Below are 15110 nucleotides of genomic sequence, written 5' to 3'. Positions count from 1 at the left end.
AAGAAAAGTTAACGTTATAATTCCTCCATGAATTCGTACCTTTTTTTTTTTTTTTTTTTCTCTCCTCTCCTCCCCGACACACCTTATGTTGGAGATCATAAGGATCAGCAAGGCAGAACTAAGGCCCGGTTTGTATTCACAATCCATCTCAATTCATCTCAACTCATCTCACTACTATTCACTAATTTTAACTCATAAATCTCATTACTATTCACAATGCATCTCACTACTATTCACAACCCATCTTAACTCATCTCAACTCATCTTCGAATCCAAACGATACCTAAGCATTGGCTTGGGAGCTTTCAAAAAATCACCAAAAAATATAAAAAAAAGGTCTGATTTTTACGGGAGAAAAATGATACAATAATTAATTCAAAGTGTTTATTTAAAAAGTGAGATGAGATGATAATTTTATAAATGATTGTAAAATAGTTTGTGAATAGTAATGAGATAATTTGAATAAAAAATATTATAAAATTAAAATTATTAAAATATTATTTTTATTTAAGAATTTGAAAAAGTTGAATTGTTTTTTATTTTTTGTTTAAAAGTTTTGGGAAGTTGTAATAATTAATTTTAAAAAATTGTAATGGTTAGTTTAAAAATTTTATATTTAAATTATGTTTGGAAATGAGATTGGATGAGATGAGTAATTTTGAGATGATATCTATTTTCAAACAAGCTTACTCTCTAAAAGAAATTATTTTATAATATGGCCCCCAAATTGAATTTCTTGGTTCCACCCCCGGTCATCAGCAACTAATTTAGGATGCTGCTGGAATTGCATTTCAACAAGAATTGAAATCAATGTACTATTCTTTGCAATTTTACAGATGGACTTAATTCAATTCCTCACTACATTTGTTTTATTTGGACAATGTATATCTCTAACGTTATTGTTTTTTGTTTTTTTTAACAAGATAGTATATATTCTATTTTAATAAGAGAAGTGCTATGGTAACAAAAAAAATTAATAAAAATAAACTCATAAACTGATATATTTTCATATGATACGTTAGATCTACATTATAATAAAAATAATTGTATAATTTAATGTATGATATTAAGTTACGTTAATTTGTAAACTTATTTTTATATTATTTCTTTATAGTTAAAGTATTTTTTTTTAATAAATTTACATTAGCACGTAAAGGTAAGTAACGTAATAATTTAGAATGAAGTCTAAAATAAAATAAAATAAAAAATTAGTGGATAACATCCTCAGCAGAGACCACTACCTGTTTTGAACCGAAAGGAGGAAAGACCGTAAGAAAAAAGAGAGAAAATGTCAACAAAGGAGGTTTAGGTGAAGTGTGGAACCTTAAAAACCGCGGCGAAGGTCCAACTAAGAAAAAGAAAGTTTCTGTTTTCCACTCAAATTAGCATCCGGTGAAAAGATGTTTATGCGTGTAAGATCTGTCTTCCAAAGTAGTTTTAGGTAGCCTTGATGGCTACGTACGTGGGCAGTGTTTGTGGGAGATTTTTCCTCCGGATTCACAATTCGGTAGACGTGAGGGATGATCACACAAAACGGTATAATTCGCATCCTCTCCATGATGATTCTTTTTATGGGTGTGTTAGTTGACAAAGTGTCGAAAGACACTGAAAGAATATCAAACAAAGACTTTGTACATATCTTACATTTCAATAATAAAAATTCTATGTACAATCAGTTTTGCATATTCTTTATACGTTATATTAATATGATAGGCTGTCTCACTTTTTTTTAATATAAAATAATTATTTTGACCAATCACATTAATAGAGTGTATAAAAAATATACAAAAGTGACTGTATATAATAAAACTCTTTCAATATACAAAAATATTTATACACAATATGTTATTCTTTATAGTTGTACAATATAAAATAGAAATGCATGGATCATAGGATTATGCTTCTGACTTTCCGTCTTGAGAGTATCACTAGTGCTCCATATATGTAATAGTTGAATCCTTGTAGATCTGAGCTGAAGTTACGGAAGCTGGAGCTAAGGAGAGGGCTGCACTCTTGGGACTTTTGTGCTCCATTGTATTTACTCTAATAGACACAACCATTTGATTGAATCAAACGATTGTGTCTCTTACCAACCAATGTTTGTGGTCTATAAATAGAGACCAAATGTGCACAATTAACACAGTTGCTATTCATTTGTCAAACACCAACTTGTGAGACAAATGCCCTAACAGGATTGTCACCATTTTTTGTGCAATAGGTTTGTCGAATACATGGATAGTGGTGATTGTGCATCAATTCCGAATTCTAGAACTAGTGTTACCTCCCCTACATCTACACCTACACTTAACCCTACACATATCCCCATGGGTCTACCAAAGAAAAAACCAGTTTCTACCGCATGGGAGCATTTTACTAAGTTAGAAAGTGGTGACTCCAATGACCCATAAGCAAAGTGCAATCACTATAGTGTTATTTATGGATGTCACTATAAACGACACGATACATCTTAGTTGAAAACCCGTTTAGAAGATTAGTGCAAGAAGAGTATGATAAGACGTTCATTACTTGAAAAAATCAATCTAGACTAGAGGTTGAACTTAAGAAGATGGTGGATGAGAGTAGTGAGAGCAGTACGTTAAAGAGGTTTGTGAAGTATGACCCGTAGAGATGCATGACGAGTTTAGCTCATATGATCGTAATAGACGTGCTAACATTTTGGTTAGCAAATGGTTCTAAGCCTTTGCAAAAAACTTGGAACCTAGATTTAATATTCATTCTCATCATACGGTAATGAAGGATGTTCTTAAATTATAAGGCCTAGAGAAAGATTTGTTAAAAAATTTATTTAAGGGTCAAAGAGTTTGCTTCACCACTGATACATAAACATTGGTCCAAGACTTGAACTACATGTGTTTGACTATTGATTTTGTAGATAGTAATTGGTGGTTACACAAAAAGATTCTTAAGTTTTATTTAATCACCAATAACAAATGTGACACCATTGGAAAGACGGTGTAGTTCGAAATAAATGAGTGAGATTTGGAGCAAGTGGTGATAATAACGGCTGATAATGCCTCATATCTAAGGCATATGGCCTAGAGAGGGAAATATGTCTATATTGGGTGGTGAGATTTTAAATGTTCGATGTTGGGCACATATCTTCAATCTTATTGTGATGAAAGATTTGAACGATGTTTATGAGTGGGTTGCAAGAGTAAGAAATGTGTTGATGTTTGTAAGATCTACACTGGCTAGACTTGAGAAATTCAATATCTTTGTCCGTGTTATAGGTATTGAATGCAAGAAGATATTGTATCTTTTCATATAAGATGGAACTCAACCTTCTTGATGTTAGAAACAACCGAGCAGTATAGAAATGCCTTTAATGCCATGGGTGATAAGGATATACAATATGTTCACCACTTTGATGAGGTTGAAGGGAAATCGAGGTAGAACGATTTTGATTGGAAAAATATTTGGACTTTTGTAGAATTGTTTAGGCTTTTTATGAAGTGACCTGCATCATTTCTGGGTCTTTATATATAATATCCAATGAATATTGTCAACAAATATGTCAAGTTAAAGAACAATTGGATGAAATGTGCTAAAGTGTTGATCCTACTTTACGGATTATGCTATTAAGCATGAGGCTCAACTATGAGAAATATTGAGGAGATTTAAGTATGATCAAAATTTTGCTATATATAGATATTGTTCATGACCCTCGGTACAAAATTGATGGAATGGTGTAGTGCTTAGAAAGTACTAGCAGGAAGGGATGGACAGATCAACTTATGGTATGGGTTAAGGACACCCTCAATAAGTTATATGATGAATTTGCCACATTCAGGAGAAGGGCTGTGAAAAAAACTGAAAAACCAATGAACAGGACCGAACCAATGGTCCAGTATCAATTCCTATTTAGTAAAACCGATTGAAAAACGATCCGGTTTTGGTTTTGGTTTTAGAACACCGGTTCGAACCGAACCGAACCAGTACATATATATTTCATTTTTATTTTTTTATATTATATATAAAATATTTTTTATATGATTTTTTATATTATATTATATATATTATATACTAAATTACTAATTAATATAACATGAAATTTTAAAATCTTATTATTTATGTATATTAATCTTATATCATAAAACTAATATAACATTTGATATTACATAAAATTAATCTTATAAATCTTAATATAACATTTGATTATGATATAATATAAATTAATCTTATAATTTTTAATATAAGATTTGACTTTTGATATAACATATAAATTTTAATTTTATAATATAAAATTAATGTAACATTAAATGAGAGATATGGGTCAATCACTTGCTAAAGTTTTGTTGGATTATGATTTTGTTTATCCATAAAACCAGACTGGACTGGACCTAAACCGAAAAAATCAGTTTTAGTAGTGAATTGGTCTGGTATCGGTTCTTTAATTTTCAAAACTAATGTATACCGGTTCGGTTTTAAACAATGTCCAAAACCGGACCAAACCAGACCGGTAATACACCTATTCAGGGGGTTAATATAGAGATTTCACTATCCACCGCATCACCTCCTCCTAAAGCCGATAGACCGAAAAAGCATAAATGAAGTATGAGATTTAGCGATATCCACTAGTTTTGGAAGAATTTAGATGCCCAATTGAACTTAGAAAGATAATTATCATCAGAATTACACTCATATGTAGAGAAATTTGATATTTTAGCTTGGTGGAAGGTAAATGTTATCAAGTATCCCGTCTTTTGAGAGATAGCCCACAGTATTTTAACCATTCTTATTTCTACCATAGCCTTAGAGTCCACATTTGGCATTGGGGACCCGTATTGGGTCTATTTTGGACTTCACTGTCTCCTAAAATTATAGAGCTTTGATTTGTAAGCAAAATTTGATCAAAAGGAAGCCAATTCTAGTTCAGAAGGTGGTAGACCTTGCAGAGAGCTACAATAAGGAGAATGTTGATACCCTAGAATGCTGTAATCACTCTTAATTCATTACTTCACTTTTATATATAATATATTGTGTTTAATTTATTTGACAAACTTAATTTCAAACTTAATTATTCTATGGACAACTTTGAGAAAAGAGACTTATCTCAATTTACATCTGCCTCAATTTGAATTGATACACTTCTATTGATTTGTTAACTTTGTTAATTTATTCTTTGTAGTTTGTACATATATTAATAATGCTATTAATTTTTCCTAATTGACGTTCTTTTTTTTTTCCAGGTTTTATGATGTCACTTGGAGTTAACAAATGCTTACTACATGTTGTTACCTTTATTTCCTTTTTTTAAATATATTTCAACTATCATAATATTGTTATTCATTTAAACTATTTGATAATTTGTAATATTTTTAGATTAATCTGTAATAGTTAGATTAATAGTTTTATATTAATGTGTAATAGTTTACTACCTGTAATATGTTAGAAGTATTAGTTAGCATCTTTATTAGGTTTATTTATATTTAGAGATAACATTTAGTTTTATATTTTATGCATTTAATTTCAGTGTTATTTATTTCTCAAGCATCTATACCACATATTGCTTACATGACATAATTTAATTTGAAAGATAAATTTTGAATTTTGAATTTTACAAATCAAATCTTATCATTTAAATTTTAAATTATGTTATGTATGCAGTATATAATGTAGAGGCTTTAGAATAGCTGTACTCTTAATTTGAATTGAAGTGAAGAGTTAAAATAGGTTTTAGGACAGAATTGAAGTGAAAATAGGTTTTGGGCCAAAATTGGCTAAAAATGGACTCTAAGCCAAAACAAAAAAGTTCAAAAATAGGCTTTGGGTCTCAATGGGCCAATCGATCACTCAGCATCTTGATAGGGGCACCCGCCCGCCGGTGTCGGGTCTTGGGGGATATAGTTAGAAGCAAAGGCACGAAACATAAGCTTAAACTCTACTTTACTGAAAAATTATTAAATGAACAATGTCACTTTATTATAGTTAATTAAGAGTAGAACAATAGTCTAATCTTTAAAATTTTTCATAATTACAATGAGCTCATAAATAATGTTTATAGTGTTACATAATTTACAACCTACATTTTGATTTATTGACCCTCTCGGCCTTACAACTCCCCTACCCTATAGGGATCTATGCTTAGCAAGCTAATAATGAATATTCGGCTAAATGATAAATAGAGGGCTATCAATATCAAAGTCCTCTAATTGATAGGATTGGAGCCCAAAAGAAACCCCTAAATGTAGACACAAACATTTTAAAAGTGTATATTAAATTTTTTGTGTGACCGTGGCTCACTACCATCTATCAGCAGGATATTAAACTTTTTGTGTGACCGTGGCTCACTACCAGATTTTTCTGTTGTACCGTGGCTCACTACCGTCTATCAGCAGGATATTGTTCAAGTTAGGTAACTATTGTGGAGGTCTGGTCATCCTAACAGCTCTATAAGCAATAGTTGTAGGTCTAGACGTCGTTGGAACACCAAACGCTTTGTCCCTATCTCTCACACCTCTGCTCTACACCGTAGTCTCGAGAGATTTCCCCAGGCTTACATGAGGAATAGCAAAACTGACTCCCTTTTGTTTGCCCATATGATTCGCGAGGTCAAGTATGTTTTGTTGCACTCCTGATTTCCTAGCACATCATTGGACCCTGATGTCAAATACAAAGTGTTAGTTCTCTTACCACGTGCCAAGACCAGTACACTCTTCGTGATCTTTCATGCTCCTCTAGAAAACGCTACTGCATGACTACTGTCGTCAAATTGTTCCACAGAGATCAAGCTTTTCTTTAGATTTTGAATGTGTCTAACTTAATGTCCCAAAGTCCACACACTCTTGTTATGGAGTGCGTCGCCCACTACTACTATATCCAATGTCTCTCTAGTAGTTGTGGAGGCGGTGGCACCACAGGGTTGATAGCAATGGTCGGCAATCACGAAAAGCGAGAGGGGTGATTGAGAGTGAGGCGTGGAGGGGGTGGGGGTAGGCATGTTCATCCTGCCCGAAACAAATCCAGGCTGATACCCGCATAGGAAAACCCCAGTATACCCAAAAATTGATTTTTTTTTTTTTTTGGATTGAATGTTTTGATGTTCTTTTTTTTTTTTTGGTTCCTTTCTAGCAATTAAATGGATACAAACTCAAAAAGAAAAAATGCATATTATGTCCAATGAATAATCCATTTTATGATTTTTTTTTTTAACTCTCTTCTATACATGGCTTTTTATTGGTGGTCAAGGAACATGTATGTTTTGATCTAAAAAAACTAAATAAATAGAGTTTGAATGCTGCATTAACATTTTTTTCTTGAAAAAAATATTCATAACATGTAGGTTTTGATTTAAAATAAATAAATAAATAAACGCCTTGCAACCCAGAACCCGGGTTCTGGATTTTTAAAAATTAGTTTCAAGGATTTTTAAAAATTAGTTTCAATTCGAGAGGCCGGGGTTCCCGAGCCGAAACCCGGATGAACAGTTCAAAGGGGAGCTCGGCGCTGAGGAGAACGAAGGGAGTGAGAAACTGATGAGAGGGAGAGGGAGTGAGAGTGAGAGTGGGTCTACTAAGAGAAAATTTGGGGGTGAGGTATAACTAAAGATACATTGGGGAAGGTGGGATTAGGTAGAACGGCTAGAGAGAAATTACGGGAAGGGAGAAACTGCCGAGGAGAAGGGGAGGAAAAGAAGAAGGGGAGAAGACATACCATACGGCGTTGTTTCTTCCTCAGGGGCTGGGTTTTTTTTTTTTTTTTTCTTGTGGGCCTGAACCTCGGACCTGGGCGTTACATCAGGAGTAATGCTACTCGCAACACCTCAGGCGTAACACCACTGGTGTTGCAAGCATGATTTCAAGATTGTGGGTAGATTTTTAAATTTCGAACGGATTTTTGGACAACTCATGCTGGCAATGTTAATGTTGTTATGTGGTGTTATCTATGTGGTGTCACGAGTCGCATTACTCTTTCTGCAGTATGCGCCCTAAGCTGCACTGTCATACCCTTTCCAGATTCTGGTTGAGGTAGAGCTCTTTCTCATGGTCACGTTCAAGCATCATTTTAGAAAGAAAAGTAAATTGAAATGCTTTCTTTTTTAACTTAAGATTAGCATCTTGTCAGTACATGTTATTGATCAAATTTTGTCTCAATTGCCAATTAGGGAGGCAGTAAGGACAAGTATTTTGCCAAGCAAGTGGAGGTAAAAATTGGCTACACTTCCACATCTCGTGTTAATAGTCAGTGTTTCTCAATTTCTTCCCAAGATCAAACCATAGCCAAGAATAAACTTGTGAATATTGTTGATCATGTTATCTTACTTCATAATGGACCTGTTAAGGACATGTTTCGCACACCACCATGCTCTGTCGGTCACCCGAAGCAAGAAAGCTTGAAGGGCCCAGAGTGCCAGGAAGCACCTTCGATGCCTAAGTTAGTGAATGCTGAAGAGTGAGAGAGATTGAGAGTTGGAGAGAATATGATGTGTAATAGGACTTTTATACCCCTCTGGCCTTCTTCACTCATGCGATTTTGCTGGATCGGACTTTCGCCCATTGTCCAAGATTTCCCCCCTACTACCCCCGTGAGAGTCCAGGCCGTGTGTCAGTCCCAGGTGCCTGAAGTGTCTTCCCCCATGTCGGACAACATGTCATTGCATTAATGCAGCACCCCTTGTCAGGATGTCTCAACCCACGTCGAGGTTTTGTGTCTAGGGGCTACATCCAATCGTATTTAATGCGGTGTCCCCTCTCGGAGGGGCTCTCTTTCCCTTCGAGTCTTTATGTCTAGAATTGTGTTCTGTCGCATTTCATATTGCGCTTCCTATCAAAGGCAAGATTTCGACCCGTATATGATCATTAGACGTAGGGTGGTTTGGGGCGTTCCCTAGCAAGGACTGTCTCGTCCTTTCCCATCCTGGTCTAGACCTTTTCTCGCCATCTTGCACGTTCTTTAATGTTGGGCCTTTAACTCTAGTAATCGAATCGTGCCCATCCCCTGAAGGGACAAACAAGTCCTTCCATGACCTATATACATGTTCCAACTACTATATCAAGATCTTCTAAGTATCAGTGACATTGATTGATAGAGGTGTAACTAATTCAGTTCGGTCCAGTTTTGTATATTTTTTAGAACCGAACCGGTATAAACAGTTTTTGAAAATTTAAAAACTGATATCGAACAAATTCACTACCGAATTTGGAACTTTCAATTTTTTCGATTTCGGTCCGATCCGGTCTGATTTTATTGATTATCTATATTAGTAATGACATGATGTTTACATATACTTAACAGTTAGTCTATTTATGTTATAGTATAAGAACATTATTTTTCCGCTTACAAACTGGACTGAACCCACCGGTCTGGTCCGGTTCAACCGTTTTTTCGATTTTTTTTTTTTACACCCTTATTAATTGATGGACTCTTCGTCCATCAAGGTGCCTTCTTGTTTATTTTCATGCCAAAATTTGATTCATTTGGAGTTATCTAATTGTTTGCTAAAACCTCCATTGACATTTAAAGGCTTTAGGAGCTTGAAGAGCCTTGATTTGCAGGATGTGATGTTGGCCCGAGATGAATTTGGAAATTTGAACTCTAGCTGCCCTCTACTCAATAGATTGACATTGATAAATTGTGATGGATTTACCCATCTCAATATTGATGCACCAAATCTCCAATTTCTTGACATAGAGGTGTTTTTGAGGATATTAGTTTGGAAAATACATTCTGTTTAGTTATTGTTTCCATTGGATTATATGTAAATATTACCAATGAGAAAAGGCCTATTCATTCAATTTCTAGTAATTTGCTGAAGTTTTTGGTTCATCTTTCCTCGCATTCAAAGGCTGGAGGTTTAGGATTACTTTTTATATTGTTTGAGGGGCCCTCATATGCCACATGAAAGGGAATGAGTTCATTGGTGGAGGTCCTTCTTTTTTCACTCAAAGGTTTTACCAAGTTTCAGTTACAGAAAATGCTTCTAGACAATTCTGCTGTTTATAGGAAAAAAACAACCCTCCAATAAGCATAAGACATGTAAAAAAGTGGTGAATGAGGATAATACACAACAGTACAGGTAATTAAAACTGAATTGCTCTGCCTCCAGGTTTTCTCTTTATCAAAATCCTTCCCCATCGAAACCCTTCCCCACTACATAGCAACTCGTCGTTGCCACTGACCATGCACTGAGATTTTGCAGTCATTGCCACCAAACGGAGACCCCACAGTTGCCGTCACCCCTTTGAGATCTTGCCGTCACCATCTTCGAGATCTTGGCATCACCCACCACACTTCCAGTTGCACACCACAGTTGCAGTCGCCCACCAAAGCTATATCTTGTCGTAGCCCGCTACATGCTCGTCATGTTCTCCGTCGTCTGTCCAGAAGTCGAAATCCATTGAATATAAGGATCATAATCCATTGAATATAAGGACCAGAGATGAAGCTCACTTTTTTTTTTTCAAAAAAATAATTTCTTTTGATTCTAAATATCTCCAAGAAGGAAAAAAGAATTCAACTTGGCCTCCAATCTTGAATCTCTTGGGTGCCTTTTTCGTTTCTGAAAATTTTGACATTTTGGTTAGATATCCTATCCAAGTTGATCACAAGGAAGCTTACAAAATGAGAGACAGCTAACGAATGGTTATTTTCTTTTCTTTTTCTTTTTCTTTAAAGGTTGATGGATTTTATCTCGAATTTGACTATTTTTAGAACAAAAGAACTTTGAGCATTTCTCAAGAGTGGGGTCATGGTGGGGATGGGATTGGGTTGGAATATGAAGACAGAAAAGCACGGTTTGTTGGTCTGTTCTGTTCTGGTATAGGCAAATGCATGGTAATTAAAATAAAATGCTTACCGAACTGCTATTAGAGGGCTCGTTATTGAGGAAGACCAGTCGAATTGGTCTTTAGGTTTTCTCTTAAGTTACCAAGCTCCTTTCAGTAATTATTTGGTGATTGTTTTCGAAATTCTAAAAAATTGATTCAATTTTCATGGGGAGGTCCAAATACCACATTGCTGCATTTGTTGAGATTGATTTTTATTTTATTTATGTTAGTAAAATATACAATAATATAATAAAAGTTACAATAAAATTAACATTCAAACGGAACTAATTTGAACTGAAGCACAAAAATATCGCTCTCTTTAAGGAGACTCAAGTCATTTACAATGTATGAAATTTCAAATTAACTGGTATAACAAAATTTCTTTTGGCTTGATTCTTCTAAGATATAATAACTAACCTAACTAATAGTCCTATAGCTCGAATCCATTCCGTAAAATGGATGAGCCCAATACTCTACTCAAAAAAATCTCTCTTATCTTCTCTCTATCTCATGTGAAAAAGACACACCAAAACGAATATTCGAAGTGAACGGCAAATGCAATGAAAATAATTGAAGTAGCCAACTTCCTCCTGGAAAACTTCTTGCACCTTATTTCTATCCGTACATTTCAATGCACTTCTCGTACGGCCTTTTTTGAAAACTAAACTGTGGAATTTTTATCAGTAATGACTCTTGATTCCAAGCTATTAATGCCGGAAACGCAAACTTAAAATAATAATAAATAAATAAATTATTGAGTTAACGCCCAACCTAACAGCTTTTTATATAATAAATAAAAATTATTTTTATCAATCATTATTTATTATTTTATACTTCACATTTTATAAAAAATATTCTCACATCTTATAATAATAATAATAATAAAATTATAAATATGAGATATAAAAATAAATAGTAATTGATATATAAAATTTCTCTATAATAAAACCCATAAAAAACTAAACGTTCATAACTTAAAAGATCACTTGAAAATAAAAGATGCAGTAAAAGTTTTTCTTCAAAATTAAAAAAACTGAAGGAAAGCTTTCAAAAGCAACAGTAATGATAAAAAGTTACTAATAAATATAATTTATTAAAAAATACCAACAATTTCTATCTTGTTTATTCTCTAGAAACTGGCTGTTGGAGTTTTACCAGGAATGTTGCCTAAGCTATGCGTGCGTCAATCTGAGCTATCTTTCCTTGCACATAAACTTCAATGACTTGGACGAGGCTTTAACTCGGGGTGAAAGAGACGGAGACATTAACTTCCGTTTTCACGTTGAGTTGAATTGAATTGAGAAGAATTAAATTTTTTATAAATAGTAATAAGTTGAAATAATTGAATAAATTTTATATAGCTCACTTAAAATAAATTTAGATATATTTTAATGTTAAGATAAATTTAAATGTATTTATAAAAAATTAAAAAAATTTATAAGTCCTACATATAAAAAAATGTTGAGTTAAAAAATATTATAGATCTCACGTGTAAAAAAATTTTAAATTAAAATAAATTTAATGATTTGAAAATTAAGTATTTAAATATTAAATTAAATTTAAAATTAGATTGAAACTGAATTAATTTCAATTTAATTTAAATTTAAAACGAAACTTCAAGCAGGACAGGAGACAATTATTGGTATGAAAATAATAAGTACAGAATCAAAATAATTGTATAAAAGTGGTACGTGGAAAAGTGTGTCGGATTCAAAGATCATGTACTTAATACCATAATTTTCTTTAATTATTACATTTGGATGCATGGGACCGTATTCACATTCTTCTTCTCTCTTTTTTCTTAAAAGTCATGGCCGATAATATACTAATAATAGGCAAGAATGGTGGTTGTCACCAAATCCCGCCCTTAAAAAGATTTGTGGATCAAATTAAAAATTATTATGAGTCTGGCATATAAAGAAGTATTGAGTTAAAAAAAATTATAAGTCTTACATATAAAGAGATTAAATCTTTTTATAAATTTAATGATTTAAAAGTTGAGTATTTAAATATTAGATTAAATTTAAAATTAAACTGAACTAAATTGATTCAATTCAAATTTAAAACGGGACTTCAAGAAGGACAAAAAATAATTATTGGTATGAAAATAATAAGCATAGAATTAAAAAATTGTATAAAAGTAGTACGTGGAATAGTGTGCTGATTCAAAGATATGTGCTTAATACTATAATTTTCTTTAATTCATACATTTTGGGTGCATGTGACTGTATTTCACATTCTTCTTTTCTTTTCTTTCTTAAAAGTCAAGGCCGATAATATACTAATAATAGGCAAGAATGGTGGTTTTCACCAAGTCCCACCCTTAAAAGATTTGTGGATTCTATAAAAAATTAAAAAATGTTATAAGTCTGTATGTAAAGAGATGTTGAATTAAAAAAAATTATAAATTTTACATGTAAAGAAATTAAGTTTTTTTATAAATTTAATGATTTAAAAATTAAATATTTAAATATTAAATTAAATTTAAAATTAGATTGAGCTGAATTAATTTCAGTTCAATTCAAATTTAAAACGGGACGTCAAAAAGGATAAGAAATAATTATTGATATGAAAATAATAACTATAGAATTAAACTGTATGAAAGTGGTACGTGGAAAAGTGTGCTGATTCAAAGATCATGTACTTAATACTATAATTTTCTTTAGTTCTTACATATTGGATGCATGTGACCGTATTTCACATTCTTCTTTTCTCTTCTTTCGATAATATACTAATAATAGGCAAGAATGGTGGTTGTCACCAAGTCTCACCCTTATTTGTGGATCTTATAAAAAGTTTAAAAATGTTATGAGTGTAAAGAAATATTAAATTAAAAAAGATTATAGATCTCACATGTGAAGAAGTTAAAATTACATTTAGATATTAAACTGAATTGAATTGAGTTGAGTTGAGTTGAGTTGAGATAATAAAATATTGTTAGAATATTATTTTTTAATATTATTATTATTTTAAGATTTGAAAAAGTTAAATTATTTATTATATTTTATATTGAAATTTAAAAAAATTATAATGATGAGTTGAGATGAGTTTGACTTCCAAATAAAGCTGTCTTTTTATAAATTTAATGATTTAAAAGTTAAATATTTAAATATTAAATTAAATTTAAAATTAAATTGAACTGAATTGATCTCAGATCAATTCACTTCAAGCGGGACAAGAAATAATTATTGGTATGAAAATAATAAGTATAGAATCAAAATAATTGTATAAAAGTGGTACGTGGAAAAGTGTGTAGAATTCAAAGATCATGTACTTAATACTATAATTTTCTTTAATTATTACATTTGGATGCATGGGAGCGTATTCACATTCTTCTTTTCTCTTCTTTCTTAAAAAGTCATGGCCGATAATATACTAATAGTAGGCAAGAATGGTGGTTGTCACCAAATCCCACCCTTAAAAGATTTGTGGATCCTATCTCAACGTAAGGAAAGCTTAGATAAGGTTAGGTTTGATGTTTCGCAGATCTTCTCGTTACTTCTATTAATTGATCCAACCTACGTTTCGATTTTAACTTTTGATTAATAAGACGTCACTTTTTAAAAGTTACTTCGTAAATTCAGCAGTACCATTTTTTAATTATTATTTTATTAGCTTTTAATGCAAAATCATTTGATTAAAAATATAAAAAAGATGTCAAGAAGATGACAACTAAAAAAACAATGAATAACAAATCTCATTTTTTAAAAGGCAAGAAAAATCATTTATTAAAATTAAAATAAGATGATCTATAAATAGTAGTAAAATTATTTCTGAATAATATTGAAATGTTTGAGTTAATATATTTTATAGAATTTTGATAAATGAAAGAGAAAAAGTTAAATAGAAATATTATAAAATTAAAATATTCTTACAATATAATTTTTTAATATAATTTTTGTGTTGAATTTTTATTTAATTTATTTAAAAGTTTAGAAAAATTATAATGATTAGTTGAAAAATTTAAGATCTGAAATTGAGAAGTGTTTATATTTTTTATAAAGCGGTGCTATTCTGCCGTTCTATCTTACCACTACTTCAAAATTTTTTTTTTTTATTTTTTTCAAGTTTTTTATTATTTTTATTATTATTTTTAAATAAATATAAATAAATTATCAATGAGAGAGAAATGAAGTGGACAAACCCATAAAGTTTTCTCTCTTTTTTTATTTTTATTTTTTATTTTATTTGTACTCTAATGAAACTAGCCTTGCACCTACCATTCAATACGGACCAAGAAAGGATTCCTGAAACAGAACAAAATTAATTTACAGAAACTACCGAACAATTTTGGCCGTTTGTTTCATTTTTGGTCCTCAGTAA

General features: G+C 31.8%; 1 pseudogene; it reads left to right on the top strand.

Moving 5' to 3' along the window:
* Window positions 1–3351: 3351 nt before the first annotated feature.
* Window positions 3352–12083, top strand: LOC121242213 (annotated as a pseudogene).
* Window positions 12084–15110: the final 3027 nt, after the last annotated feature.

The sequence above is a fragment of the Juglans microcarpa x Juglans regia genome, chromosome 8D (assembly GCF_004785595.1).
Source record: "Juglans microcarpa x Juglans regia isolate MS1-56 chromosome 8D, Jm3101_v1.0, whole genome shotgun sequence".
Taxonomy (NCBI): domain Eukaryota; kingdom Viridiplantae; phylum Streptophyta; class Magnoliopsida; order Fagales; family Juglandaceae; genus Juglans; species Juglans microcarpa x Juglans regia.
Note: the sequence above shows the minus strand (reverse complement) of the source record. Positions and strands in the feature narration are given on the sequence as shown.